At 50.2% G+C, this 16,587-nt stretch overlaps 1 long non-coding RNA gene across 1 annotated transcript; it reads right to left on the bottom strand.

The window, feature by feature from the left end:
- Positions 1-10,639: 10,639 nt before the first annotated feature.
- Positions 10,640-15,983, bottom strand: LOC119103636 (uncharacterized). The gene is made up of 3 exons (XR_005094791.1): positions 15,924-15,983; positions 11,295-11,380; positions 10,640-10,879 (listed from the first exon to the last, which is right to left on the bottom strand). It is a non-coding gene; the product is annotated as an uncharacterized LOC119103636 (long non-coding RNA).
- Between the last annotated feature and the right edge of the window lie 604 nt (positions 15,984-16,587).

A 16,587-nucleotide genomic window follows, 5' to 3' on the forward strand; every position in this document is an offset into this window, starting at 1 on the left:
TCTGGTGCTAGAGAGGCCTCGGATTTGGCGTGTCCGCGAAGGTGCGCTTTATTCAGTGATTTATTCAGCGACGAGTTTCGATTTACCTGCAAACACGTCGATCGGTCAACTATCGGACGATAACATGGAAAATGACATTTGCTTTGCCATAGCATGTGCCCTTGGAGATTAAAAGCAAGATCAAAGGACGCGGAACTCCATATCACTAAAAGCTACCATCTGATTTTAACTTTCCAAACATCTGAATATTTACCAGAGAAAAAAACATCGTCCATTAAGAAGTCCCGCCCTTTCCATGTTACCCTTTAAGATCGAACTACCCATCAAGATCAAACTACGCCTGAAATAACGGAAAATTTCATATCACCAAAAAGGTGCCAATTTTTCGGATTTCAACATTTCAAGCATCAGAATATTCGCCAACACATTTACTGTCGTCCGTCAAAAGTCCTACCTCCTTAAGGTCACCCTTCAAGGACAAGCTCAGGCCCAAATGACGGGCAACTCCACATCACTCAAAAATTACTGATGAATTTCAACTTTTCAAGCATCTTAATATTCAGAACGCATTAACTAGTGTTCGTCAGAAAGTTCTGACCTCTCAAGGTTACCCTTCAAGCTCAAAGTAAATCTCAAATGGCGGAGAACTCAATATTAACAAAACATTGTCGATCAATTTCGACTTCTCAACCACCATAATATTCACAAGTGCGTGAATTAGCGTCCGTCAAATAATCCATCCTTCAAGGTTAAACTAAGTCTCAGATAACGGAGGGCTCCATATCACCAGCAACTTCCGGCCAGTTTCAACTTTTCAGGCATCCGAATATTCACCAGCGTATAAGCTAGCTTCTGGCAACAAGTCCTGATGTCCCAAAGGTCGTCCTTGAAGGTCAAACTCAGCCTCAAATGACGGGGAACTCTATTTTACCATGAAACTAACGCCCTGTTTCTATTTTTTAAGCTTCAGAATGCGTCATGGTTTTATGGCGTCATGGAACGTTTACATAACATTAAGTGGCTGCCAAACTAGCCGTGCAAAATTGCCACCCTAGCACTCACTTGTAGTGCTTCAATTTCCCAACAGTCGCGCATTTTTGTCGACGACTTTACTTCCACCGAGTCAGAACCATTACCACCCATGTAAGGGTGCACGAATGAACTTCTGCAGACCGCCGGTCAACACAGCTCGCGCACGTTACGTCGCTTTGCCTGCAATGCCCGCGGACACCAGTCGAGCGATCGGCTAATGATTAAACTCTACAGCCAATGTGTGAGTTCTCATAGCTTCCTGGTGCTGGAAACACTCATGACACCAGCAGTATTTGAAGGTCACGAACATGCTGAGTTTAAGCTATTTACTTCAAAATGACTTACAGGCAGAACAGGGCTAACGACATCTTAAGTGCGTTTTTTTCTAGCGGGCCAATGCAAGGTACACATTGGCTCTTTTTCCGTCGACGGACCGAAAGTCACTTCCGATGGAAGGCGGGTGGGGGGGGGGGGGGGGGGGCAATAACTTCTGGCTTAAGGCCAGGCAGGAATTACGTTAGACTGGCTTATGCTATCCGGTGCGAAGCAAGGGGGGGGGGGGCATTTTGAAGTTACGTTGCGTTGATCTGGCTCATTTTTGCCGAATAAAATCGTAGCAAGCAGAGCAAACCGCAGCAGTACATAGATATATTTATTTCAACACTACACAACACGCATTCAATACGTTTGAACGACACGTGGGTCTCCTCACCGGGCCTTCTGCCAGACTCCTCGGGTGTCGCGAGTCCAGTGTTTGGTGTCCGTGGCAGCGGTAGCCCGGGTTCAGCTGACTTGTCGGTGACCTGTGCGATGGATGGATGGCGGGCCGCTTCGGAGCAGCAACGGGAGATCAGTCCCGGGCTCCGCTGTCCGACACGCCCTGTAGTGCCGTGTGATGTTTAGTCCTGGAACGTCTTTGCTAAGAGAAACAAAGACTCCTAGCCAATGGGGGAAAGCCCCGCATATTTTGCCAAATTACGCACGAAAACAACTTTATTCCAATGCAATTATCTCGTCCTGTACTGCGTAAAAATTCGAAGCGGAAAACGAGCAAGCCAAGATGCGGGTCACCGGGGGGAGAACGGAGGTTGAATGGAGGCCGATTAGCGTCGGTGAAATTAATGAGCAATTGCCTTCATCGTTGATATACCGGGCACGCGAGGGGGAAATGATTCATAGTAAGTGGAATGTCGCAACGATGACAACGGAGGAATGCGCCCGAAATGGTAGTAGTGGGTGATTTTGGTGTGGCCGATGCGAAATCTGGCAAGCAGCACTTTCTTTGGGGCCATTATCTTGATCGTTTGTCGGCCATTGGTTAAGTATGGGCTTGCTCGGGTGGATGCGCGATGAGCGCGTTGATCCCATTCTGATTGGAGAAAGAAACGAAAATGTAAATTGATAGCTGCGAGAATATCGGAAACGGTACAAGGAAGATGATTGCGTTCCGGTAGCATAGGACTTAAATTTGCTTCCTCGTCAGCGGTGTCGTTTCCATGAATATTTACCTGACCTGGTATCTATAAAAAATATTACGTGAATTTGTTGAGGATGGAAGCAGAGCGCTCGACGTACACCGTTTAGCGTTGGATGAGATGAATTAAAGAGTGACGAGAGCTTATGGCGACGAGTGAGAGTCGGTGCACATGACTGCCCTTTGCATGTTACCTTGCTTGATGTGGAGCAGGGCTGCCAGGATTGGTTTTAGCCCAGCCGTACACACAGTGTTATAATTTGACAGGCGCTTTGACTAATGGTAATCATGATGTATGAAGGCGGCCCCGTTGTGGTTATCGCGTCTGGAGCCGTCAGCATGTATAAAGGTCATACTGTTTGAACTCAGCAAAGACTCATGCGCTTCGGTTTCTGATACCTTTTGTTCTTTGTGTTTGAACAGAAAGATCACGTTAGGTGTAGGGTCGCCCCAAAAGGGCAGGGGGCTGGAGGCCAGGCTGCAGGAAATGTCAGTGAGATTAGGCGCTCGCTGTGCTCCAATAACGCTTTGCTGATGGTCGGGTACTGAAGTTCCACGCTGTTAAGTTTGAAGCTGGGGCGGAAGTGTGCGAGGATGTTGTATGTGGGGTTACCAACATGCGCCGTGGCGCGTGCATAAAATGTGAGAAGTTGCAATTTTTGCCGTTGTGATAGGAGGGGAGATTGGTACCTGCGAGCAGATTGCACCAGCCACTATATGGAGAGCAGCATTCTGAACGGTCTCCAGGGTTCCAATTTTTTAGAAGAAATATCACCAAAAAAGCCATTACAGTCCATCCGGGAGGTATAGGCGCATCAGGGATGTATAGAGGCGGAGGAGAGTGCGTCTGTCAGCGCCCCACTCCCGTCCTGCTACGCATTTTATCACGTTCAGTCGTGTGGCACAACGTTGCTTAAGGCACAAAATAAGCATTGCGATTTAGACGACGGTCTAATGTCAATCTGAAGTACTTAAAACTGTGAACTAGAGGAATTATTTCACTATTTGGGTTCAGCGAGGTAGCATGTTGAACACGATTTCGCCTAGGAAAGATAACGACAGCTGACTTTGCAAGGAAAAACTGCAGTCCCTATCTGGTGCGCCATGCATGGATATCATTCATAGATAATTGGATGTAATGTAGTGCATGATCGACATTAGCATACGTGCACCACACAGCCAGGTGGTAAGCATAGAGAATACTGAAACCGTAAAAATAGTATCAATGTCATTGAAAGTATCATTTATCATTACGAAGAAGAGAGTTTGGATAAGACACTGCCCTGAGGAAGACCGTGATCCTCTGCCGTTGGAGAAGAGTGTTTTCGCAACGCACAGAAAAGGTCCCCAGGAAAAGTCAGTCTGGAATTTTTTTGACATACTCGGCGAGCCGGCCGCGAACTCCGATTTCATGCAGGTTAATGGGGAGGGCACTTTTATTTACCCTACCGAAATCGGCATTTAAATCCACAAAGAGCGCTAACGTACTTGATTTACTAAAATCTGAGCTAAATTCAATCTACGTGCACCAGACTATCCGCCGCGGAACGACCGGGACAGAAGCCATTCTGAAAAGTCCAAGGGTGATCTGACTTTGGGAACACCCTGATACGTCCGTTGACCATTCGTTCAAATATCTTAGAAGTACAGCTAACAAGTGTGATGTGGTGGTAGCTCGCAGGGTCAGAGGGGAGTTTAGATGGCTTAAGTATAGGAATAAGTGTGCTAGAACGTCAGAAGGAAGGGAAGGACCCGTTAACACACATATCGTTGAAAGCCGACAGAAGATTGGTGAGTCCAAACCTGGTAAGATTTTCAAGGAAGGGACAGGCTAACTGGTCTGGACCGACGAAGGCGTTTCCAAACTTACTGATGGCATGATCTGCCTCATAAGGTGTGAAGAGCTCACGCAAACCAGCTCACGCAAACCATGGGTGTCACCTGCACTTCTTCTATCAATTACACGTAAAAGCAAGTTATTTGAACAGAAACTGAAGAACCCCAGTCCCCAAAATAATGCAACATACACTTCCTACTGTAACGTTCTGGCTACATCTCTTAGGCTAGCTAAAAAGAAATACTACAGTAATGAATTCAGTAAACATTCTGGGAACCCCAAGGAAACATGGAAAACATTACGCAATCTCATCAATTCAAAACAAAAAAGGATGCAGACCTAACCAGGATTATTGGGACTAATGATAAAATTATCACAGACGATCCGGATATCGCAGAATCATTTAACCTCTTCTTCAGTGAGACTGGACAACAGTTAAAAGACAGGATTCCTAAATCATCTTTCGACCCCCTCCAGCTCATCACAAATGTAGGAAATGAAATGGATCTGCCGCCCACTAATGAACAGGAATTAATTCTTCTCATCGAAGGGCTAAACAACGTCGGAGCTGGAGTCGACAATATTAATTCAAAAATATTCAAGTTATCTTTTAAGGTTATACTCAAAGCAATTCTCCATCTTTTTAACAGCTGTTTGTCCTCGGGGAAATTTCCAGGCATTTTCAAAAAGCCGTGATTAAACCCATCTTTAAAAGTGGGGACTCGCAACTTGTAAATAACTACAGACCTATCAGTATTTTGCCGTTTATGTCCAAAATTCTCGAAAAACTTATATATAATAGACTCGTCCTTCATCTAAACCAAAACCACCTAATTCACCAAATTCAGTTCGGATGTCGGAAGACCAAAAGTACTTTAATGCCAATTCTTCTTCTGCAGGAAACTATCACTAAGGCTTTTGAAAAGGGGGAATATGTGTTAGGTTTGTATTTAGATTTGAAAAAAGCCTTTGACACTGTAAACATCAACCTTCTTCTACGTAAACTTACTAAATATGGTATTTGACGAAAATCTCATGAAATCATTTCTTCATATTTGTCTGGCAGAACTCAATGTGTAAAAATAAGGAATAATCTATCAACAATCAGAAACGTAACAATGGGGGTACCCCAAGGATCCATTCTCGGCCCAATCCTCTTTTTAATGTACATAAATGACTTGCCTAAATTAGGCAGTAACATGATTTGTCTGTCTTACGCTGATGATACTGCGATTGTTTTCAAAAATAAAAGTATTGTCGAACTTCAAAACAATGTCAATACGCTTTTGCTTCTAATGACTTCTTGGTTTGCTGCTAATTTTCTCTCCCTGAACGTATCAAAAACATTCACACAGCATTACACAACCCTTTCTTCGTATTTCCGACTAAATGTGCAAATTAATAATCCACCTATTGAAGACAAAAAAAAATTAAATACCTTGGTGTAATCATTGACAAATCTCTTAAATTTACAAACCACACTAATTTTGTTGCAAGCATAGTACGTACAAATATTGGAATAATAGGTAGGGTTAGGTACTTTATTGATAAAACAACGTCACATCTACTCTATAACACTTTGATTCTTCCTTATCTAAGTTACTGCTGCTTGGTTTGGGCATAAATTATGTTTCTCAACTAGATCGGTTGGTAATTTTGCAAAAAAGGGCTGTGCGTCTTATAGAAAATGTGTATCCTCCACAAAGCTCAGAGCCAGTCTTTAAACGATACAAAAATTTGAAACTATCGGATATTGCTAAATCTCAAATGTTAATTGTGATACCCAAATTTTTAACTTCACAGCTCCCTGCATCATTCGATTTGATTTACAATATCTACGAATCCAATGACATGGATATGAGGCGAGCAAAACATTTAGACCAACCTTTCTCTTTTCGTAATTATAGACTATTTACAGCATCTTGCCTTGGCCCTAAGCTGTGGAACGACATTATGGTTTCATATTTTCCAAGAATAGCTGATATCCCTGTATCAAAAACCATCGTTACGAACATCATCCGCAAGCATTTCGTGAACACATATTAACGTAACCAACATATTTGAAGACATTGCCATCCTTGTGCTGTACATATCCAACGCACTTCATATTTGACCTCCTTCATGTTTCATAATCAGTTTCTGACATAAAGTCATGCACATATACCCAAATTCACGGCGCTGGCTCCGGGAGTTCTCCCAGCAACAAGCTCTGCTTAGCTGGGTGGACTCCCTGGACATCCAGCTCAAAACCCAGCACAAAAATGACCAGGTAATTGCCCCCTCCGACTTGTGCGACTGTATAGCCCTTACTAACACGGCGAATTGAGTGGTTGTAGATTATTGGGCGGTTATAGCGGGCTGTCAGTAGCTGACTTTGGCTAATGACTACTTTAAGCTTTTTCACCTATGATTTTTCCCTACCTATCACATAACACAATTCCTTCGGGTCTGCTCCACCTCTTCGCCTGTTTTTTTTACGTTTGTTTCATCTTCCTAGTTGGGAGTGCCGCGACTTGATTTTAAGTTTTCTGGTGTTAACATACGGTTTACTGCGTCGCTGGGATTGAGGGAGGGGCACTTCTGGTTACCTGTTCTTGGGTAACGGCGTAGAAAAAAGAAAAAAAAGAGTGCGTTGGATGTCTCGGTGTAAGCAGACGTGAAGTTGAGCATGAGTAGTGTGGCGTTGAATGTATTTGTGATATGTTGTAAATATTGTCTGGATGATGTTACACGGGCGAAGTATACGGTAAATCTTGTGGCGACTTCGAATAGGGTGCTGTTGTGTTGGTTGGTCGAGTGCGCAGCCCGGCAGGTCCGGTCAGTGTGGCCGAACCGTTGACACGTGCGGCGCTGCTGGGGAGGAGGGACCCAGGCCTTCACCGGGACCGTGAGGCATCCGCAGTGGGTGGCACGTGAGAGTTATAGCCCTTAAATCGCAGGCAAACCAGGGGATGTGGACCAGGCCGGGACGGCGGGAGGGCAGACGCATGACCTCGCACAGCCGCTGCCCGGTCAGTTCCTCCAACAGCTCCTAGTCCGACAGCTCGGGGAGCTCCGGGCTGTACATCACCGCCTGCATAGTGTTCAGGCAGTCTGCGGTGGCGACTGCGACCGTCGGCTCCAGAAAACTGCCTAATTTGAGCGGGGCCTCGGCCTGGCACAGCTAGTAGTGCACGCAGAAGGGGGGGGGGGGGGGGGCACAGACGGCAGGTGTCCCTCTTAGGTTCATGCCCCTTCGGAACCTATGATTTAGAATCCGAGTTGAGGGCCCGAACGACCGGTCGGAGGCCGTATTCAGGGGCCCGGCCCACAGGGCCGGCACTTAAATGCCAGCCAGAGGGCCCCTCGTGCTGATCAGATGCCCCTATGTCGATAATGGCTTATACATCGGTCAGACATCACCAGTAATACACAGTTGGCCACGGCGACATGGGACTGAGGGCCCATTTTACAAGGAGGGACAAAGCCGGAGCCAGCGATTTACACTGGTCGGGGCTCCAGCGTCTGTCAGGGCCTCACAGCGCCTAACGGCGGCACCGTGTCCGCAAGGGGCCCCGAGTCGGCCAGAGGCAGTATGCGAAGAGGCCCGGATAATGTAATAGTGTAAGATGTTATGTCCTAAAGCGTTCAAAGGTACTTCTCTCAGCAACGTCATCACTCTCGTCCGCGCGTTGGCCACAGATTTGGGGGCCTTCCGCTATCAAGGGGCGCCATCTATCTGTAACCGCTATCAGCATGTAGCCCCGTTACCAAGGCTCTGGCCGCGCGCCTGGACACGCTAAGCTTTTGTGAGCTCACATCCTGATCAGTAATCCGCCCCGTCAGTCCTCGCAGCAGCTGGCAGGTGGCAGCACTTCCTGGTGGCTGGAGGTGGTGGAGCCTGAAGTGTTGCGCGTGTACTGAACGCTGAAGGCGCTTACACTAATTACTATTTTAAAGTAAAGACAAGGAAGAAAAAATACAATGAAGGCCACCAGGGCAATGCGTGATAGAATTATAAAAAGAACACCACTACCACATTGTCCCACAACGGCAAAAATTAAGACAGAAACGGAGCAAGGCTTCGACACAACCGCCACGAATCGCACCGCAAACCGGAAGGATCAGGTCCTCAGACCTGAGCTCAAACCTCAGAGTCCTCAGCTCCTCTTGCACCAACGTGGAGATCACCGGCCGAGGGATCTCGAAGCATGGGATTTCATTCGATCAACGCAAGTCCCTTCTCACGGCCCGGGAACAATCCCTCCCAGAAGCAGGCCTTTCCACGGTCCATAAGCAATCCCTCCCAGGGTCAAGCCTTTTTCAATCGTATGTCCCAGGTACTCAGGTACTCCAGGTACAGGTACTCTTTTATTATGGATCCCTCTCCATGGCATAGGCGGAAGCGCTGTGTGTGACGCAGGAGGGGAACATATAGGAGGCATGTCTCCTACTTGTTCCAGACACGCATTGTTGTCCATTGGTGCTTTAGGGCGCATCGACTATAATGGTCATTTTGCGACCGTTTTGCAAAAGGCATTGTCTAGAAGCAAGACAAAAAATAGACGCCGCACCATTCTGCCAGCAACGACACTGCTTCCAAAATGTGCGATTAATTACTTCCGTCATACTACTCGCTCAATAACCAGTTTCATCAAGAGAGAAGAACGTACAAAACTGCCGCGGGGAGTAATTTCCCAGACTTTTAGTTCGAATCATGTTGCAATGAGCAAAAAATACCTACTTCAACGCCGATAAAATCATATTTTCTACGGGAATAACTGAGGACGAATTCTACTTCGCGCTTCAGCAAACATCCGCCGGGTTTAAAAACCGCGGCTGATTCGCCCGGGGAGTACAAGTTTACTTCGAAACTGAACTGAAACATAAAGATGCTCTGCAAAGTCCTAAAATGAGTGGTTGTGGCCATGGAGGAGCCGGAGCAAGCTCAAGGGCGGAGGCGTAGGACGTGGCACGACTGAATCAAGCTGCAATGAGAAATGGCCGAGTCACCCCGGTGAGTATATTCATGTTACTTGTGGCGCTGATGGTGGTGACTGTTCTTCGTCTTCTGTTCGACAAGACATACGTTTGAAGCCGCCTGACCTTACCGGCATCGTTGGCACATGACAAGTGTTTTGGTTACATAGCATTACTTTTGCGTGGGGCAAGTTGATGTCAAAGGAATAATTATTTTCATTTCATCTACATAAGTACCGCGACAATTGAAGGGATGCGAGTTTAATCTACATTTGTCAAACGTGTAGCAGCTGGGTGCTCTTAAAACCAGTCCCTCAACTTCAAACACATGTTTGTTGTCTTTAGATCACTTGTCAATACTTATAATCTTCAAATGTTTCCAGAAGCTGTTTTCGGATCTTTTCGGACCTTTGGTGGCAGAGGTCACCTCAGGGGCTATCGGCCCAGATCTAGCCCACGATACCCGGCAAGACCGTGCACTGGCACCACGCGAGCAGTTGCTCACGGCGCTCCGGTTAGTGATGCTGCAAAATTAATCCTGCCACATGTGAGGGCATAATGATAATCATGTATAAGATATCTGTCATTTGCCTTAGCCGTAGATAGGCGTGACATGATGCGTGATGGACATAATATATTATGTGCATGACTGGTACCGTTGGCAACCATCAGTCACATACAGTGACTGGTCAATACGCCGTGTCTTCATGCTGCGTGCGGCACATGCATCGCAATGCGCTTGAAACATATGCTCGGAACGTGGAAATCCCACGCTATTTAAAAGCATGTGACGTAAAATAACCAACAAAACCTGTGCTTTGTTTGCTACGTCGCTAACCGCACAAGAAATGTTTGGAAAAAATGAAGTGAGAACTCTCAAGACAGTCTTTCGAGTCAAACCGTCATGTCAAAACATGCCAACACGTCATGTCATGTCAAACAGTCAGGTCAAACAAACTTTCGGCCCAAATTTCACAAGAAATTTCAGGCTCTTCGCATCCTCTGGGTTTTATCTGCTTGTGGCGGCCGGTCATGAGCTGTCGACGTTCACTGCATGCCACGTCAGCTACCGCATAAGCGCGGCAACACAGGCTCGTCTAGCTGGCGCCGTGGCGTGGCCAACCGGACAAAAGCTGCAGGGAGTCCTGACAAAAAGCTATCGCATGCAGGGCCCTCCGGCTGATGTGAGTAGCCTGCCAGTGAGACGTAATATCTGCACGACTGCCTCGAAACGCATCCCGTCCTGGATTGCCCTGATCGTCATGTGAACCCGTCGTTTACCACGCGCTCGACATAGTTGTACTCCTGACGGTTCTTGGCCCAAAGGCGCCGACCACTCCCGTTCTGTAGACGTTTATTGGCGCAAATCTCGCAAGAGTATCCGTCCAAACACATTTACATCGCACTCTCGCTCTCGATGCTCCACTTTCTTCTTCCAAGTTTAGCCCCGCTCCGAGCGCACCACGTCCGAAAGTAAAAGCGCTCTCACAAGTGCCGAAGACAGCGCCACGCGCTAGAACTCGTCCATGTCCTTCGGAGCATCCAGGTCCCGATAGCTGCTCAGCGGCCTGACGTGCCTGAAAACAGCGCACCGTCATCAGCAAACACGGCTTTCACGAACACGGCAGAAACCCGTCACCGCCCAGCGGCTGATGCGGGCTGCAACACCGCAACGACCGCTCACCGCGGATCGGGCCGTCCAATCGGCGCCCTGTCTCGACCAACAAGCGCGCGCCACGTACGAGCCAGCTCGCCCTGACAAAGTCTTTCGACACTGAACAGAAGTGCATAGGAAGGCGGATCGTGACCCGGCTAGAATTTCATCCGTTTCTGTTGGCCAAGCGCTGCGTGAGCCAGGACAGCAGAGCGGCACGTGATTCGTGAGCGAGACCTCTTTCAATGTGAAAAACCCGTCAGACGGCGCGCGGCGCGGCGGCGGTGGCGGCAGGCGCGCCGCCGCGCCGCGGCCGCCGGCGTCGCCGCTATACATACGTGGCCGCAGCAGCTGTGGGAATTACAACAAGTCAACGTCGGGCGGCGCGTCCAGGTCCTGGTAGTCGACGATCCTCCGCGGGTCCCTGTCGAGACACACACAGGTGGAGGGCATCAGGTGGGGCGCCGGGCCGGCCGCCCCCGGCCGCGCCACACACGCGCCCGGCAGCCGTCTTTGCAGACACGAGCGTGCGGGGCACATGCAGACCGGTCGCGAGTCACGCGGGCGGACGGGCCGGAGGGCGGCTGCCGGCCGGTGACGCGGGGGCAGCGTGCCGGCCGCCGGGGTCGAGGTGTCGGGCCGCGGGCTTCGGCCGCGCGTCGGTGCGTTTCTGACCCGCTGTCGCCGCCGGGCAGTGCGGCGTGTAGAGATCAGCGCGCCCGACAGTCCGGCCGCAGCAGCCGCAGCCGACACACGGCCCCTGTCCCTCCCGCCCTCGCCTACAGTCCACGCCGCCAGCATCGGGGCACGAGCGGCCCCAACGCCACAGCCGGCGCCCAACAGGCGTCCGTGAGTGATGATGATGATTTGGGCTTCAGGGCGCGCCGACTGCCATGGTCATTTGGCGCCCATTAGCGTCGGTGAAACAGCGTCCCGAAGCATAAGTGGGAACTTTAGCCGTTCGCTGCGGATTTTAATCTTTGAAAATGCGAAACTGGCCCTGAGACCAGATCCTAAACATTGAATGACCTGCTGGTGCAGTCCGTCGTCGCATTTTAATTTCGCATTTAGTTGCGACCGACGAAAATGAAAGCCGCGCACAAATTAACTCGAAGCAAACAACTCCAATCATTCTTATCCATGACTCGCAACAAGCTGTAGGGAGACTGACTATTACTCATAACGTCACGCGACGCACGACGTCGCATACCCTTCAGGAGCGACAAATTCTGCCCAGGCCATGTCAGCGCTCACGGCCGCAGCCAAAATTTGTACAGCCTAGCGTGGGAGTCCAATGCGCTGACCCAGTGGCTATAGTGTCCCCATGGAAATCGGCTGGCATCGCCTGCTATTTAAATGCGCATGCAACTGCTACGGCCATGCAAATTAATGCAACCAAAAGCTCTGGTGTTAGACTATTGCTTATTTCGCGTGGAAAAGATGACATAGCAAATGATAGCATGGAAAACGTCGGGGAACAAATCGAGATAAACATACGTTATGCGGCAATAGTACGACAGAAAGCCGCATGGCGGATCGTGCTTAAAAGGTCGCGTGGCATACGAATGGTTAGGAAAAAGGAGCTTATTCATATATATATATATATATATATATATATTATATATGATATATATATATACTAAATATGATTTAAAATAAAAAATAGAAAATATATGTTGTGCTGCGTGCGTGCGTGCGTGCGTGCGTGCGTGCGTGCGTGTGCGTGCGTGCGTGCGTGCGTGCGTGCGTGCGTGCGTGCGCGTGCGTGCGTGCGTGCGTGCGTGCGTGCGTGCGTGCGTGCGTGCGTGCGTGCGTGCGTGCGTGCGTGCGTGCGTGCGTGCGTGCGTGCGGCTGCGTGCGTGCGTGCGTGCGTGCGTGCGTGCGTGCGCGTGCGTGCGTGCGTTCGTGCGTGCGTGCGTGCGTGCGTGCGTGCGTGCGTGCGTGCGTGCGTGCGTGCGTGCGTGCTGCGTGCGTGCGTGCGTGCGTGCGTGCGTGCGTGCGTGCGTGCGTGCGTGCGTGCGTGCGTGCGTGCGTGCGTGCGTGCGGGCGTGCGTGCGTGCGTGCGTGCGTGTGGTGTGTGTGTGTGTGTGTGTGTGTGTGTGTGTGTGTGTGTGTTTGTGTGTGTGTGTTGTGTGTGTGTGTGTGTGTGTGTGCAACGGTGTAACGCGCACTTACACACGCGCGCAAAGATCAGATATGAAAGATCTTCAAGAATGGCGATCGCATTGCAAAACATCACAAACAACAGGCCGAATGTACAAAAATCATAAGTGGGTTATGGAAACATACAACAGCTAAATAAATGTGTATGATATAATTCAATACATGTGGTATTTTGTAATTTAAATGAATGTATAATATGATATAATAAGCATAAACATTCGTGCAAGATAAAGATGGTCAGCGATAAGTGTATATGATGAAGTAGCATCACAACACATGGTAAAGGTCTAAAGGAACCAGGACAATAAATGTGCAAGCACTGACACTAAGTGGAGCGAAAAGGGTTGCAAGTCTTCAAAGACTGCAGTGACAGCACTGGATGCTGTTATACATTCAGTTGGAGAGGTCACATTCACAGTCTCATTCAACCCTGTACCAATGCTACAAACTGAGAGGTTACGTACTTCACGTATTGATTTTATGAAGCTGCGAATAACGTGATGGATATTGGTATACAGACTGCTCCGGGGCAGATCGGTGGGTTTAATCCCACGAATCTGGTAGATTAATCCACATAGATGAGTCCACTAACTGGCGCCCCCCTAGTGTTATGCCGAATAACCGAATCTAAAAAACCCGGACGCATTTACGGAACTTCTCACCAAATTCCACTCGAAGAATATCTCAAAAGCGAATGTGTCGATCACCGAGGACATGCTTGGTTCCGCCTACATTTTCAACCGACGCCAAACCAATGCCAGGCACTAGTTCATTTCCGTTATTTTACTTGTAACGGAGCACGACACACGTCGTCACGCACCCTTCCATGGAGCACCAGCAGCTACATTGGCCATATTAGCGCCGCGGGGTCGCGACGAAACCGGGATTCGAACCGGGCGTACACGTGGGTGCCCAAGGCGATAACCCATCGGCCACTTCCCCATTACAACCTCAATTTCGTGCGATGATTTGACATACGGTCAGGTGTCATGTCCCGTACCGGAATACCAGGTCACCGTGGTTATGCTGGTGCGACAACCTATACCGCACAATACCGTGACATGACGTCCACAAACTAAATTTGTCCTTGGTGATGTGTTGTGCCGGAATGTGACGTAATAAATTTGTCCTTGGTGATGTGTTGTGCCGGAATGTGACGTAAGACTGAGCGATACGAAGAGTATAATACAGCTAATTTGGATATGATGCTGAAACGAATTCAAAAGCAGTTCAGGGGAGAGATTAAGTTCATTTTGAAGGGGGCGGGGTTAACTCCAAATTTGGTGTTAATAGCGCAAAAACGTAGCGAAGAAAGTGCAAAATTGTGTTTTATATTACATTAAGAGAGTCTATGACCCAAGCCGCAGTGACCTCAGCCCCCCCCCCCCCATTTTGGACTTGGTCCCACGCTCATGCACTACGTTCACCAGTGCGTTCAAAGTGGATTACACGAAAGCTTGCGGGTTCTGAGAGCATTGTCAGTAACATTGTCCATCGCTCATCTGAAAATGTGCATCTTTTTCGTTTGAACCTCCCACGTTCAATGTTGGAGAGAATAACCCACCAACACATAATTTTTTAGTCAAAAACGTAAAAACTTACCAAACCAATTCATTTAGTGCCTCTCTCCACTCTATCACTTTTCTCCTTAAACCGACACAATTCCACGTAACTTGGGTCTCGGCATACATCGTACGAGGCAAGAAGAAAACAGTGGTTTTATCATGACAATATCATAGATCACAGCGTCACAGTCGAATACCAAGAGCAAATTCAGTAATAACAGTCGATATGTGGAAATAATTAAGATTCAAACGCTGCTTGGAATAAGGACGTTCCACTAATTCAAGGAAAGGGGTCTTGTCTTTTATAAAGACTCATTAGTCTTAACAAACTAACAGAGCCCATAAGAAAGGTGTCTAAGGGAGCATGCCACAGCTTTTTGTTGCGGAGCCACAAATTACGCGCCTGCAAGGCCGTTGACATGCATTTTGAAACAAACGTTGCACTTCGCATTTGTCTGATAACAATTATCAAGCATTCCTTTGGATGTTTTAATATAAGTCAATGTACACGAGCGTTGGTGGAATGTTGGCGGTGTGTTCTGAGTGAAATGGGAAATTTTGCTCATGGTCATGTTTTTTATCCCATATGCTCAGCACAATTTTCACTGGGCATCTAGGAGTTCGCTGGGTCTGCTCTGACTTCAATACACCAAAGAAATGACACAGAGAGCTAAAGAAGAACCGACTGGCAGCCATCGCTACACGCCAACGGCGACTACTACAACTACAAGAAACAGCAAAATAGCAAGATGGCAAGAGACGCGGGCGCAAGGCGTAAGCGCCGCAGGCGTAGGACGTCTGGCGCGAGCTACATCGGCAGGCCACAAATTTGGCGCTCTGCAGGGTCGCCGCCACACGGCCCGCCGTGTGAGCTCTGCCGCATCGAGGGTGGCGGAAGGGGAGGGCGAGGGGCCCCGCCGCGCTGGCGACTGTGGGACCGCTCCCACCGTCACCACACCGCTGACGGGGCGCGGGAGCGGAGCGGAGGGGGGCCTCGTGTGACGGCGGCCGGCAGCGGATCCCGGTGGGCTGGGGGAGGAGCGGCGCGCCTCCCGCCCGGCCCGGCAGGCACCACACCGGACCCACGCCGCCGAAGCCGCCGCGGCTGGTCAGGACGTCGCCCCCCGGCGCCGGCACCGTCAGGACGTCCCGGGCGCGGTCGACCGTAGCCACCACAGCGTCACGTCACACGAGCACGCGGCACGGCCGGACGCGTGCCGGCCGCTGGCGCGCACTCACCGGCGTCCGTAGGGTCGCGGCGGGCGCGGGTAGGCGTCCCGCGGCGGCAGGTATGGCTCGCGGTAGTACGGGTCGCGCGGCGGCGGCGGCTGGTAGCTGCCATACATCGGGGGGCCGCTGGTAGCCGCCGTAGCCGCCGTACCCGCTGTCGGCGGAACAGCGCGCGTCAGCACACACACGCACACACATATCATCGCAACGTGACGTCTGCGGCGATGAGCCAATCAGGACCGGGCACCGTCGCTCTCGGCTGAGCGGAGCTCGGCGAGCCCATGGACGGCACGGGCGGCCACCGAGCGCCACAGGGCGCCGCTCTGGCCGCCGACACCGGACACGGCCGTCGGCGCCAGCTGTGCCCCCCGCCCCGCCCTGCCCCCGGAGATCCCGCACACAGCCATGGGCGCGCCATCGGCCCACCGCGCCAGCCCCCCGACCGCCGTCAGCCGCGGGCAGCGTCGGCGCCTCACGTACTGGTGCGGCGGCGGCGGCCCCGGCTGCGGGTACGGGCCCACGTGGAACTGCGCCGGCGGCTCCTCCTTCCGGCTGGGCCCGGCCCCGCCGCCGGCCTTGGCCGACGGATGGTCCGGCAGCTGCGGCCGCTTCGGGTCGCGCAGGTAGTTGTTGAAAAACTCCACCTGCGAGCGAGGAGCGGATGCTGAGACCG

Source organism: Pollicipes pollicipes, unplaced genomic scaffold, assembly GCF_011947565.3.
Source record: "Pollicipes pollicipes isolate AB1234 unplaced genomic scaffold, Ppol_2.1 Scaffold_5724;HRSCAF=6776_pilon_pilon_pilon, whole genome shotgun sequence".
Classification (NCBI taxonomy): domain Eukaryota; kingdom Metazoa; phylum Arthropoda; class Thecostraca; order Pollicipedomorpha; family Pollicipedidae; genus Pollicipes; species Pollicipes pollicipes.